This window comes from Macrobrachium nipponense, chromosome 7 (assembly GCF_015104395.2).
Source record: "Macrobrachium nipponense isolate FS-2020 chromosome 7, ASM1510439v2, whole genome shotgun sequence".
Classification (NCBI taxonomy): Eukaryota; Metazoa; Arthropoda; class Malacostraca; order Decapoda; family Palaemonidae; genus Macrobrachium; species Macrobrachium nipponense.
The window spans coordinates 6,927,272-6,942,826 of record NC_061109.1 but is presented as its reverse complement, the minus strand read 5'-3'; positions in this window follow the sequence as shown (position 1 = coordinate 6,942,826).

Genomic DNA, 15,555 nt, shown 5'->3' with positions numbered 1-15,555 from the left:
ACAAATTATTTGGATGGTTTCCTTTGTCGAAGAGGGAGGAAGGGCGGCACAAGTTACCCTTTTTTTTTCTTTCTTTCTTTCTTTTATAAAGAATTGATCTCGTGTATGTTCAGAAAACTGTGACTTGTCAGTCAACTCCCTCACACACTAGCAAACCCACATACACTCAAAACATGCACAATCCCATGGCACTCTCTCAACACGTTCACACAATAGCTGACTCACTTGCCTCTGTTTTCTGTGCGACTCACCCACAGGTGTAACTGAAACATTTAACTGTATGCGTCGCAGTTCCTCTCTCTCTCGGATACTCTTATTACTATTTTCTTATATATATAGTCAATCCTCACAATGTCAAACTCTAACAGTTGCTCGATCCTACGATCTTGTTGAGAAATTATCATTCTTAAGGGTATCTCTATATCAGGGATAAAATACAGTTTGTTCTCGCTTCGTTATCAAATTTAAAAATCATTCATCTTTCCGAATGAAAACCTGACTACTATTTCAACAAAAATATTAGTCTCGTTACTTTACTCAAACAATTTCTTTAATGAACGTACATTAATAATTCTGTCTTTAAATCTTAATTACAATTCTTCGATGGGGACAAATGGGATGCATTGTCGTTCGTGATACTTTAAATGTGGTCAGAACACGGCCCAGGAGAACCATCTTTTATTTATACAATGTTTTTTCCCTAACGTTACTTTCTACAAATTCCCTATCTGCATTTCCCTAACACAACATGCTATTGATTACACTACTAAAGGCCACACAACTCGTTCATTGTGCAGTCAAACTAATATTACTATCAGTGACAAGTTTTAGCAGTCACGACAGCGGGTAGTTAGATGGCTACTAGGCAGGGCGAGGTTTCCCACCTCCGGGGGTGTGAAGGGTATCCTCTCATCACATCCCCATAGTGTCCCAAGCCACTATTCTGTACTGTCCCTCTCTCTCTCTCTGCCATGCGGTTGAGATGTTCCCGTTTTCTATGCAATTTGCTCACAAGTCAGCAGCTCTATCAGTGCCAGCAGCGGTGCCGGCGGTTCGCTACTGACGCTATTAGTTTGCTTGTATCTTCTTCACATCGAGTCTGGATTCTCTCACTGGGTTACTGGCTGTCATCTGACGTCTATCAGCTATTCTAATTCTAACATCACATCATCCTATCCATACCGTAGGCAGATATCGTGACTTCCTTCACCGGTCAAGGTAGGTAAGGGAACTTCTGCACTATTCACCTTTTTAATACCATCCCTCTACTCTTCAATAGGTCGCGATCAGAAGTAGGAGTGGACTTCCCCCTTCCCAAGGGGCGATGGGGGAGAGGCTCTGGTCGACCTCTCTCTGTCCCAACATTCTTGACTTGTGGGCGGACAGGTTGTTCTCTACTCCCCTACTTCTTGGGGGTGGGAATTTGCATCCCTTCCCTCACAACAAGACAACAAGGCTTCCCTTGTTCCCAGGCACTGCATTACAGTCCCGCACGGCACTGGGGATAACCTGGGGTACCTTCCCGGTATTACCTTCCATCCTTCCCGATGGGGCTGGACTGCTCGCCGTCACGAAGGGTGCTCTGGTGCCACCACCACGGAACCACTGTCGTTTGAATTTGGCGCTGCAACCGTAGATTTTGAATTCTCCCTCACTAGCCTCTGTCTCGAACGGATTTTTCCAATATTTTGTTACTACTACCGCCGATTCGAATTATTCTCTCACCCGTTCGTCATCGAATTCGGTCGCGAAACTGTCTAACAGCGGTAATTTATTAACGATTTCTGCGATCGCACTCTGTCTGTCTGGTTAGCACTACGTTTTTCGAAATCGTAGGGTGTGTGATTGTACACTGTCTTTCTGGTTAGCACTGTGCATTTCGTAAACACATAATGTGATTGTACACTGTCATTCTGGTTAGCCCCATGCATTTCGAAATTGCATTGTGTTATTGTTCACTGTCTTTCTGGTTAGCCCTATGCATTTCGAAATTGTATTGTGTGATTGTACACTGTCTTTCTTGTTAGCCCTATGCATTTCGAAATCGTATGGTGTGATTGTACACTGTCTTTCTGGTTAGCCCTATGCATTTCGAAATTGTATTGTGTTTTGTTGTACTGTCATTCTGGTTATCACTATGCATTTTCGAAATTTGTATTGTGTGATTTGTACACTGCCTTCTGGTTTAGCCCTGTGCATTTCGAATCGTAGGTGTGATTACACTGTCCTTTCTGGTTAGACCTATTGGCATTTCGAAATGTAATTGGTGTGATTGTAACACTTCTTTCTGGTTGCCCTATGCATTTCGAAATCGTATGGTTTGATTGTTTCTGTCTTTCTGGTCAGCACTATGCATTTCGAAAATTTTGTATTGTGTGATTGTTTACACTGTCTTTCGGTTAGCACTATGCATTTCGAAATTGTCTTTGTTTGGGGGGGGGGGGGGGGGGGTGATTGTACACTGTCTTTCTGGTTAGCCCTATGCATTTCGAAATTGTATTGTGTGATTGTACACTGTCTTTCTGGTTAGCCCTATGCATTTCGAAATGTTATTGTGTGCTTGGTCATGTCTTTCTGGTTTAGGCAACTATGCATTTCGAAATTGTATTGTGTGGAATTGTACACTGTCTTTCTGGTAGCCCATGCATTTCAAAATCGATGGTGTGGTTGTACACTGTCTTTCTGGGTTAGCACTATGCATTTTCGAAATTGTATTTGTGATTGTTCACTGTCTTTCTGGGTCAGCACTATGCATTTCGAATTGTATTGTGTGATTGTACACTGTGCTTTCTGTTACTGTTTAACTGGTATGAGTCTGTGTTTATGGTTCTTTCTTGTTAGTTATTGCATTGTCGGAATCGTATGGTGTGATTGTACACTGTCTTTCTGGTTAGCACTATGCATTTCGAAATTGTATTGTGTGATTGGTACACTGTCTTTCTGGTTTAGCCTATGCATTTTCAAATTGTATTGGTGTTGGGATTTGTACACTGTCTTTCTGGTTAGCACTATTGCATTTTTGCGAATTGTATTGTGTGATGTACACTGTCTTTTCTGGTTTAGCCCACTATGCATTTCGAAATGTATTGTGTGATTGTTACACTGTCTTTTTCTGGTTAGCACTATGCTTTCGAAATTGTATTGTGTGATTGTACACTTGTGCTGTTAGCCCTTATGCATTTCGAAATCTTTGGTGTGATTGTACTGTCATTTTCTGGTTACACTATGCATTTCGAAATTGTATTGTTGATTGTTCATTTTGGTCTTTCTGTTTTAGCACATGCATTTTCGAATTGTATTGTGTTGATTGTACACTGTCTTTCTGGTTAGCCCTATGCATTTCGAAATCGTATGGTGTGTTGTTTACACTGTCTTTCTGGTTACACTATGCATTTCGAAATTGATGGTCGGATTGTACACTGGTCTTCGGTTCGCCATTATGCATTTCGAAATTGTATTGTGTGATTGTACACTGTCTTTCTGGTTAGCACTATGCATTTCGAAATTGTATTGTGTGATTGTACAATGTCTTTCGGTTGCCCTATGCAGTTTTCGAAATCGTATTGGTGTTGATTTGTTACATTTCTTCTTTGGTAGCACTAGGCATTTCGAAAGGTATTGTGTGATTGTTCACTGTCTTTTGGTCAGCACTATGACATTTCGAAATCGTATGGTGTGATTGTTCACTTCTTCTGGTCAGCACTTTATGCATTTCGGAAATCGTTGTATGGTGTGATTGTTCACTGTCTTGTCTGGTCAGCCACTAGCATTTCGAAAATTCGTTTTTGGCTGGTGATTGTCACTGTCTTTCTGGTCAGCACTATGCATTTCGAAATTGTATTGTGTGATTGTACACTGTCTTTCTGGTTAGCCCTATGCATTTCGAAATCGTATGGTGTGATTGTTCACTGTCTTTCTGGTTAGCCCTATGCATTTGCGAAATCGTATTGTTATGGTGTATTGTACACTGTCTTTCTGTTAGCACTGCACATCGAAATTCTGCGGTGTGAAATGTACACTGTCTTCGGTTAGCCCACTTTAAAGCATCGGATTGTTATTGTGTGATTGTTCTTTGTCTCTGTTTAGCTAAAATGCTTTCGATCGTATGGTGGGTTGATGTTTTAAACATGTCTTCTGGGATAGCATGCACATCATTCGAAATCTGGCGTGGTGATGTTTAAACACTTGTTCTCTTTGTATTGTACACTGTCTTTCTGGTTCCCACTTGCACATCGAAATTCTGGCGGGTTGATGTTTAAAACACTGTCTTTGCTGGTTAAAGCACTATGCCAAAATCCCCCCCCCCCGATGTATGTTTGTGATGGTTTCATGTCTCTGGTAGCTATGCATCGGATGTTTAAATGTGGTAGTTTGATTGTTTAAACACTGTTTCTGGTTAGCACTTTGCACATCGGGAAATCTTGCTGTGGATGTTTAAACACTGTCTTTGGCTGTTTCAGTACTATGCATTTCGAAATCGTAGGGCCACTCGAATTATTATTTCCTTTCATAGCACTGTTCACCACTTTTCTGCCGATTGCTTTAGCCATAACTGTTTTTATCCAGTTCGTTCGTTTCACCATTTCCCTCGTCATCACTATTCATCGAATTTTCTCTCGTTTCCATGTTTATTTCACTTCATATCACTGTTTGTCGGCTAAAATGATTTAGCACTAACGTTCGTTTAACACCACAAGACCTATAGGACCTTACAGGACCCAGGAATCCCACAGGACCTTACAGAACCTTACAGAACTCAGGAACCCCACACCTGACACAAAATTATATAACCTGATCTGGGTCATTTGTGGGTTCAGGATATGAAGGAAAAACAGTAGAGAGTTAAGTTTACGTGCATGCAATGTAGGACATGCAAAAATAATAATCGAGGGAACGTTTAACACAGGTGTATTCTTCTTAGCTACACAGGTGGCCTTTACTTGTAATTATTACGTTAACTATACTAGTGCACAACCGGACGGCAGGTTAGACTGTTATTGACACTCATGGTGACACACGTCTTTTGTTTGGTGGCCGACTGGAAAAGGATTGTGGGGGCACTGGCACTCGTCTCTACCCAGGTAGTCTGTACTGCATGGGACCCGCTAACGAACTGATCTGACCGCTGGTGCCAAGATGGAATAACGTAAGGTGAGATCGTCGGTCGCTCGGTTCCCGCACTGTGACGTCACAGGTGCGCGTCGACTGGGCAGTGCACCTAATGATTGCGTATGTTTTGACAGTAATTTGTTGCTATGCTGGTTTTCACAATTTCCATACAGGAAAATACACACACACTCTCTCTCTCTCCCTTTCTCTCTCTCTCTCTCACACTTAAAACACAGTTATATCACGATATCTAAGACCTTACCATACAGAATATAATCTTGTTGGAATACAAATAACGAAAGTAACGAGGGTGAATGAATATGAAAGAAAAAAAAAACTTTCCAGACTTTTATTGAATTAGCATATTGTTCTTTTATTTACCAAAAATTACTGAAGAATTTTTTTCATTTTGTTTACACCTTTTTTAAGAAATTCTGACTTCCTTTCAGCATTTAATATCTTCATCCTAAAATGTATTTTGCACTTAATAAAGAACTTCATTACTTCCTCTGGAGCATCAATGTTTAATTCTCTGAAAATATTAACTAATTTCGTAATCCCATCAACGCCTGGTTTCAACTGTTCCCCGTGAAAAGATTTAGAGTTATTCCATTTCCTTTCCGGGGGGATTACTGACAAATTGAGGACTGGGCCTAAACAACACTTTCCTCCTCACTTTGGAGATCCAGTCGTTGTTTAGGCCTTCAATTTCTGGGAATCCTAAGGAAGGATATTTATTTCTGTACTTATGAGCTATATAACCTCCCAGATAATTTAAGGCTTCAATTTCTATACCATTTTCAGACTCTACTCCAAGATCTACAAAATCCTCTTCCTCCAGCTCATTAGGTAGACCTTCCTGAGGAATTATCATTAAGAGATGAGCAAAGATGCATAATTCAGAGTCTAAGCCAACATGACTGGAGTCACTTTCTTCAGAGGTTTTGGAAACCTAAGACTTACCTGGTTCCATAACATTAGTATTGCTCATGCATGGCATGTTATCATCATTGGGAGCGACATTATGACCGTGATTGCTTAAAATGTTGTTCTTACCTAACAAGAAATTCCTGTCTACACTTGAACTCAGTCTATACTCTGACCCCACGATATCCTTTAGTGGGGTTCTTAAGAAATAAAAGGTCTAGGCCTAATTATTGGCTGCACAGGAAGACGTACTCAGAAGTACGTCACTACGCATAGGTCTAATCACATGTTCGATCAACTTTACATTCATAAAATGAAAGTATCAAAGAAAAAAAAATTGGATAGCCTTAATCAGATCATTTCTTCATTCATTGCATAGGCTAGGCCTAATCTAATTTAGTACTTCATTTCAAGAATTTAGTCCAGGCTACTTATCAACCGAAGATATGTCACTAAAAATTGCACTAATGAGATTGTAAACAAATTGTTAAACCATACCTGACTTTACGTCCTTAACAGGTAAATTTAAAGAGATAACTGCGGTTTTCTTTAATCTGTGATAACTTCTCCGGTAATGTTGTGGTAGATGTTCATATTAAAGATTTCTTTCGTAATCTTCTGTCCGGAAATGGAGAGAACAAATCCTGGCATCCTGAACATGCATTAATCCATACTTTGGACTCCTCGGGGTCTTTAGGGAACCTGTGAAAACAAATCCCATACTGTCTGGAACTATTAGTGCACCCAAATATGGAATACACACCGATAGTCGTGAACTGCAACAATGCAACTGACGGAGTGACAACTGTGCATCGCCCAGTCGATGTGGTCCAGTGACGTCACCGAGAGAGGGAAATTAGCGATTGGATCCCTCGGTGAACACACCTTATGTTATTCCATCTTGGCTGGTGCGGTCTGTTTCAAATGCCCCCTTACATCACATCGTTATGCCAGAAGCTGATTGGTTATTCTGGCTCCTTAGACACAAGGGCCAATCAGAAGGGATATAGAGAGATTCGTGACACTCTTTTGAACTGCCCAAGCCACGCCATCTTGTAACGTATTTGGCGGTTGACTTGTGTTGTCGCACACACACACACACAGTATCACTTATAACGGTTTCACGGGACTTCAGACTATCATGAAGATGGCATATTCCAAACTGCATTGAATCAGCTCATGTATATATATATATATATATATATATATATATATATATATATATATATATATATATTATATATATATATATATATATATATTATATATATATATATATATATAATATATATATATTTATATATATATATATATATATATATAATATATATATATATTATATATATATATATATATATATATATATATATATATTATATATATATATATGTATATATATATATTATATATATATATATACATATATATATACTATATATATATAGTATATATATATCATATATATTATAAACATATATATATATATATATATTATATATATATATATAGTATATATATATATCATACATACACACAAAGTATTCCAGAGCAAACCTCAGACGACATTCCTATGAATGTGCAAGCCATCCTTTGCATGCTGGGAAATGGTAGTCAATTCCGGCTCTGTTGAGTCTGAGTCTCGATGTCACGGGATGGCATTTGACCCGCAGGTGTTGGACCGATGTTCTCCTGGGATGCGCCTCAGTAACGGCCATAATCAGGGCACCTGTCCTAGGCATGATTACGAGTGGCTTCCTACCACGAGGCTGTTTTCAGCGAACCCTCTTGGTACCTTTCGTGGTCCTCGGTATTCGGTGATTTCTACTCAGCAGTGTTGTTTCACAACTCCGTTAAGCATTATTTATGGGTAGCACCCATCGGGCGTAGCTGTTATGATCCGACCTTTGATAACGGTATCCATTTTTCTGACAATTTTAAAAGAATCTGCATTCATTTAACTTGGTGTTTCCCCCAAGGGATGGTGGTTGAGCTTACTTTTTCATCAATGAAACAATTCGTATAGGAAATGTTTCCTAATAATTATAGAGGTACACATACAATCAACCCATGAAGGAATAATTGCATGGGTATGACATTTCGGTAGAATTCCTTGCACTTCTCCGAAGCATTAGTCAATGAACTATGCGTAACCTCGTTGCAGTAAGGAAATATTTTATAAAATACTCAAGTGATTAAGAGAAAAAATCTGATACAGTATATATATGTTGGTAAATAAAAATCAATAATAGCTGCAAGGTTTTATTGTCATCAGATTTTTTTAATATAAACAAATGCTAAACAATAATCGAGCAATAGTGTCATTTATCAACATCTATTTTTATCACATAGCACTAAATTCCTACGATAACCAATGATAATTTTTTTCTTCTTGATCATGCAAAAATAATTACAACAATTATGCAGAATTATTAACAATTTGCCAAAGTAAAAACCCAGAATCGCGTTTTCAAATTAGCACTGTCCAGATAATTAATTGTTACATATCTTAACACTTAGGATACCTGAGCAACAGAAACTTAACTTTACAATAAAATTTTGACGTTTCCTCTTCAGTGTCGATGATCGGAACTTTTTTGACAACTACTTCAGTGCTTCTTTGAGAGACACAGTCAGTGACCTCCGATGGTAGGAGGGATTAACTAAGTCACCTTCATCGGCTTTTGGGCATGTCACATTTACACATCCTTATTCCGGTGTGGGCAGCGCAATCCTTAGACTTTTCTAGTTAGGCTCATTTCCCCATTTAAAAACTATGAACATAATGACAATATTGCTTGTGAATTTAGTAACCACAGCCATGGCATTTATATATTAACAGTAATTTTTAGGTAGACGGTTTAAAGAATAATCGGTTAACAGTTTATTTTTGCTAGCCACATCCTCGCTCAGCCAATGAAACTGCCAAACAATTCTATAACAAACGTTCGCCAATTGTCCCCCATTTAACCAAGGAACTCTTTCGACAACTCTTCCTCTCTCTCTCCTTCCAAATATTTCATTTTTTCTTTCTCTGTGTCTCGTTATCAGCTTTTTTTCTCTGCTTTTCTCCTTTGATCTTTCTTATGAATATAAACGTGTCTGTGAAAGTATCTGAATCTTGTATTAATCTTTTAAGAATATTACACATACCCGTAATTTATAAGTGAGCAAAAACTGGCATTTCTTAGTTACCATCAGCCACATCACCCACCTTCACTATGGATGGAGGACCAGTCATGCAAAAAAATTAAATGCAACAGGATTTAATTTAACATAAAGAATTGTTATTACCTCAATAACGTAAGTGAACTGACATTTTTAACCATTTTTTTTATTTACAGTAGGTGGTTTGCAGATCACAGAATAACCTCGCTAACTCTGTCTATCCTGACTTCCTTCTATTTTTCATATTGATGAAAGAGAGTCTATCTCTAACACCATCGAGAGGTTTCTTGTTTTTAATACTCCAGTCAGGTTGCGTATCGGCAGAAGTGCTTTGTTTGTCGATCTAGTGAACAGATATTACGTCTGTTGATCAGTTAACAATACCTGGCAGGAAATATTAGTTCATAAATCTCAAAACTTCCCAAGCACTTGTATTCTGGGATTTATTTAGAATAGTTTCTCAAGTATAGATTTTACAATCAGTTCCTTTTATCGTCACAGTATGATCTTTCACAGTTACTTAGCGACGTCAGAATGTAGAGGTTTTACAATGCATGAAAGAACTTCCCTGCTGCCGCCCCAGCTTAATGCACCTGACGGTGCCACATCCTTTTGGTGTTGCATTAGTTGCTGGATAACACTTTTCCACGAAGTATTGTTGTAAAAAATTTATCTCTTGGTGAAATTCAGACCAACCAGAGGAGAGGGAATGATCCCTGTGGAAGAGAGTATATAAAGCATTTAATTTGTACTTAGTCCGGCGAACGTCTTTTTTTCTAGAAATTGAAATGTAAACGCCATTTGTTACGTGATACTTCTCTGTTTAAAGAAGAGACCTTATTATTTTTTTTTTCCATAGTCGATTATAAACCTGATATTAGGGTGGGCTGAATTAGCAAATTTTAAGAAGGAATCCGTCCTATCTCTCCCTCTAAAAAAAATAAGCGCTTCACTGGCGTGATTGGTATGGCCTTGGCCTGCCACCTCGATGGCCGCGAGTTCGATTCTCGGACATTTCACTGAGGGGTGAGAGATGTGTATTTCTGATGATAAAAGTTCACTCGCGACGTGGTTCGGAAGTCATGTAAAGCCGTTGGTCCCGTTGCTGAATAACCACTGGTTCCATAGAACGTAAGAACACCATACAAACAAACAATCTAAACAGAATAAACGTATCATCAACGTAAAGGCTGTAAAACAGAGAATGATTAGTTAGAGGGTAATTGTCCAGCAACCACTCCTCCAGTTCACTCATAAAATTATTGGCAAAAACAGGCCTAAAGGACGCCCATAGCCATGCTATCAATCACTGTGTAGTACATAAGATTTTCCATTAAAAATAAAGGCAGTGTCTTGAGCTGCCAAAGTTATAGGCTTCTTAAAATTATGGAAACTAAAACCACGAAGGAAAACTTCTTTCTGGTAAAGATTTTAACAATTTGAATATTCGTGAACAGAGCCAAATCAAAAATAGATCCGAATCTTGAGATAGTACTCTTTATTATTATTATTATTATTTTTTTTTTTTTTTTGCTCTATCACAGTCCTCCAATTTGACTGGGTAGTATTTATAGTGTTGGGTTCCGGGTTGCATCCTGCCTCCTTGGGAGTCCATCAGTTTTCTTACTATGCACGCCGTTTCTAGGATCACACTCTTCTGCACGAGTCCTGGAGCTACTTCAGCGTCTAGTTTTTCCAGATTCCTTTTCAGGGATCTTGGGATCGTGCCTAGTGCTCCTATGATTATGGGTACAATTTCCACTGGTATATCCCATATCCTTCTATTTCTATTTTCAGATCTTGATACTTATCCATTTTTTCCCTCTCTTTCTCTTCAACTCTGGTGTCCCATGGTATTGCGACAGCAATGAGTGATACTTTCTTCTTGATGTTTCTTGCACAGGCTCCAGTGGAGGGCTTTTGCCACTGAATCATGCCTCTTTTTGTACTGGTTCTGTGCAAGTGCCGGGCATTCGCTTGCTATGTGGTTTATGGTTTCATTTTTCGTATTGCACTTCCTACATATGGGAGAGATGTTATTTCCGTCTATCGTTCTTTGAACATATCTGGTTCTTAGGGCCTGACCTTGTGCCGCTGTTATCATTCCTTCAGTTTCCTTCTTTATTATTATTATTATTATTATTATTATTATTATTATTATTATTATTATTAATTATTTTATATTATTATTATTTTTTTTTTTTTTTTGTGCTCTATCACAGTCCTCTAATTCGACTGGGTGGTATTTATAGTGTGGGGCTCCGGGTTGCATCCTGCCTCCTTAGGAGTCCATCACTTTTCTTACTATGTGTGCCGTTTCTAGGATCACACTCTTCTGCATGAGTCCTGGAGCTACTTCAGCCTCTAGGTTTTCTAGATTCCTTTTCAGGGATCTTGGGATCGTGCCTAGTGTTCCTATGATTATGGGTACGATTTCCACTGGCATATCCCATATCCTTCTTATTTCTATTTTCAGATCTTGATACTTATCCATTTTTTCCCTCTCTTTCTCTTCAACTCTGGTGTCCCATGGTATTGCGACATCAATGAGTGATACTTTCTTCTTGACTTTGTCAATCAACGTCACGTCTGGTCTGTTTGCACGTATCACCCTATCCGTTCTGATACCGTAGTCCCAGAGGATCTTTGCGTGATCGTTTTCTATTACTCCTTCAGGTTGGTGCTCGTACCACTTATTACTGCACGGTAGCTGATGTTTCTTGCACAGGCTCCAGTGGAGGGCTTTTGCCACTGAATCATGCCTCTTTTGTACTGGTTCTGTGCAAGTGCCGGGCATTCGCTTGCTATGTGGTTTATGGTTTCATTTTTCGTATTGCACTTCCTACATATGGGAGAGATGTTATTTCCGTATATCGTTCGTTGAATATCTGGTTCTTAGGGCCTGATCTTGTGCCGCTGTTATCATTCCTTCAGTTTCCTTCTTTAGCTCTCCCCTCTGTAGCCATATCCAATTGTCATCGCTGGCTAGTTCTTTAGTCTGTCTCATGTATTGTCCGTGCATTGGTTTGTTGTGCCAGTCCTCTGTTCTGTCTGTCATTCTCCTGTCTTTGTATATTTCTGGGTCTTCGTCTACTTTTATTAGTCCTTCTTCCCATGCACTCTTTAGCCACTCGTCTTCACTGGTTTTCAGATATTGCCCCAGTGCTCTGTTTTCGATGTTTACGCAATCCTCTATACTTAGTAGTCCTCTCCCTCCTTCCTTTCGTGTTATGTATAGTCTGTCCGTATTTGCTCTTGGGTGTAGTGCTTTGTGTATTGTCATATGTTTCCTGGTTTTCTGATCTATGCTGCGGAGTTCTGCCTTCATCCATTCCACTATTCCTGCGCTGTATCTGATTACTGGCACTGCCCATGTGTTTATGGCTTTTATCATATTTCCGGCGTTGAGTTTTGACTTGAGTATCGCCTTGAGTCTCTGCATATATTCTTTCCTGATCGTGTCCTTCATCTCTTGGTGTTTTATATCCCCTCCTTCCATTATTCCCAGGTATTTGTATCCTGTCTCATCTATGTGTTTGATGTTGCTCCCATCTGGTAGCTTTATCCCTTCAGTTGTCGTTACTTTGCCTTTTTGTATGTTGACTAAGGCGCATTTTTCTATTCCAAACTCCATCCTGATGTCCCCAGATACAATCCTTACAGTCTGGATTAGGGTATCTTATTTCCTTGATGCTCTTACCATACAGCTTGATGTCGTCCATGAACATCAGATGGTTGATTCTGTTGCCTCTTTTCTTGAGTTGGTACCCGGCATCCATCTTCTGTAGTACTTTTTGTCATGGAATCATGGCTACTACGAAGAGTAGTGGGGACAGTGAGTCGCCCTGGAAGATCCCTCTCCTGATATTAACCTCTGCTAGTCTTATTCCAGAGCTTGTAAGTATTGTATTCCAGTTGCGCATTGTATTTTTTAGGAAGCTGATGGTGTTTTCCTCAGCCCCATATATTTTCAGGCATTCTATTAGCCATATGTGTGGTATCATGTCGAAGGCTTTCTTGTAGTCTATCCATGCCATGCATAGGTTGGTTTTCCTTCTCCTACTGTTCTTCATTACCATTTTGTCTATGAGGAGCTGGTCTTTTGTGCCCCTACACTTCCTTCTGCAGCCTTTCTGTTGGTGGGGGATGGTGTTTGTCTCCTCTAGGTAGTTGTATAGCCTTTCACTGATGATACCTGTTAGTAACTTCCACATTATTGGTAGGCAGGTGATAGGCCTGTAGTTCCTGGCTATATTTCCCTTACTCTTGTCTTTTTGTACTAGGGATGTTCTTCCTGTGGTCATCCATTTGGGTGCATGGTGATTTGAGATACAATGCTGGAGTTGTTCTGCTATTCGTGGGTGTAGGGCCTTGAAGTTTTTGAGCCAGTATCCATGGACTTATCGGGACCTGGGGCTTTCCAGTTTGGCATTTTCTTTAGTTGGTGTCTGACTGTGTCTGTCGTGATCTCTGTGAATCTTTGTTTTATTCTCCCTGTTTCTTCTTCCTTGACTTCCTGGAGCCATGTTGCATGTTTGTTGTGTGATACCGGATTGCTCCATATGTTTTCCCAGAGTCTCTTACTTGATTCGGCTTCAGGAATTTCTGGGTGGTTGTCTTCCCCTCTTAGTTGGCTGTATAGTCTTTTCTGGTTGGTACCGAATAGTTTGTTCTGTTGGTATCCCTTATTCCTGTTCATGTACCGTTGGATCTTATGTGCTTTGGCCTTAACCTCTGTTTTACATCTTCTATTGTGTTGTTTAGTCCCCCCTCTCTCTGTACTTTGTATTTCTCGTTGAGTTCCTCCATCGTTTTCTTGCTTCTTAGCCTTTTTTCTGCCATCTCTTTCAGTTTACTCAAGTCAGATCTCATCACCATGATTTGCTTTTCACACGCTTTTTCCAAGGAGGTTTCTGTTTTGTTTCTGTTTGGGTTGGTTTTGTGCTGGTGGTGTTGGTGTTCAATCCCCATCAGTTCTGCTACTAATCTTGCTCCTGCATATGTCAAGTTATTTGTTTCTGTGATACTGGTGGTGTGTATTCTGCCCATTATTTCATTGACCTCTCTTGTTTTCTCCCTTAATTTCTTGGTGTTGTAGGCTTTCATGGAGGGGATCTTTGTTCTCTCTGTATCTGGTTCCATCCATTGTCTAATCTTTTCTACCCATTCCGTCCTCTCTGTTACTTCGTCGGTGTTTCTTCGTGTATCGTTGTTTGATATCTCATCCTCCCTGTCATCTTCTGTGGCATCGTCTCTCAGTTCGTCTTCGTGTAATTCGTTGTCGTGTGACATTTCCCTTTCCAGTTCTTCTCTTTCTGTTGGGGAGAGCCAGTTCTTTTTCTTTATGTTCCTTACTTGGTCTGCCAGCCTCTGCTCTGTTTGGGGGGTGTTATTCCTCTCATTCCAGATGTTGACCAATCTTCTTCTATATCCTCTCTCCGTCGGGTTGCTTCTGATGTAGCATCTCCATATTTCCTTATTTTCTTCTCTTGTCCATTTCTTCCTTTTTTTCTTCTGTAGCTCATTATTATTATTATTATTATTATTATTATTATTATTATTATTATTATTATTATTATTATTATTATTATTATTATTATTATTATTATTATTATTATTTTATTATTATTATTATTATATAAAAGATGAAACCTATTCCATAAGCAACAAGTCCACAGGGCCATTTACTCAAAATTCAAGCTTCCAAAGAATACGGTCCTCATTGGGAAGAAGCAAGAGGAATTAAAGGGAAATACAGAAAGAAGAGATCCCACTTATATAAAATAAAAAAAAAGTATACTGATAAATATATAAAAATGTATTTAAATGAAAGGAGGAGAATAGTGTAGGGAAGTAATGCATTGCATCTTCCCTTGAAGTTCTAAGTTCCTTCTTCTTCTTTCTCTACAAGCTTGTCTCTATTTGAGGTCGCTGTAATGGTTCTGCAACACACTCTTCCATCTTCCTCGGTCCAGTGCATCCTCCTCGCTCAATCCCAACTCCCTCATATCTCTCTGCACACAGTCAATCCAATGCAATTTTGTTCTACCTAACCTTCTCCCAGCTGGTAGTCCCATCTTCATCTTCCTTATCTGGTGGTCTTCCTCTCGTCTCTTTATATGTCCTTATGTTCTAAGTTCCAATTGCACGATATCCTCTGGGAGGCTATTCCACAGTCTAACGGTGTGAGGAATAAGGGACCTTTGGAATTGAGAAGGTCGACAGCGAGGCACATTAATGCATATTGGTGCTGTTGTTCAGCGAATCGGGTTGCTCTTCGCAGGTAAAGGGGATCAGGGATCAGTTGTGAAACAAAGCATTTGAAATATTAAGCGCCTGCCAGGCTTCAGTAAT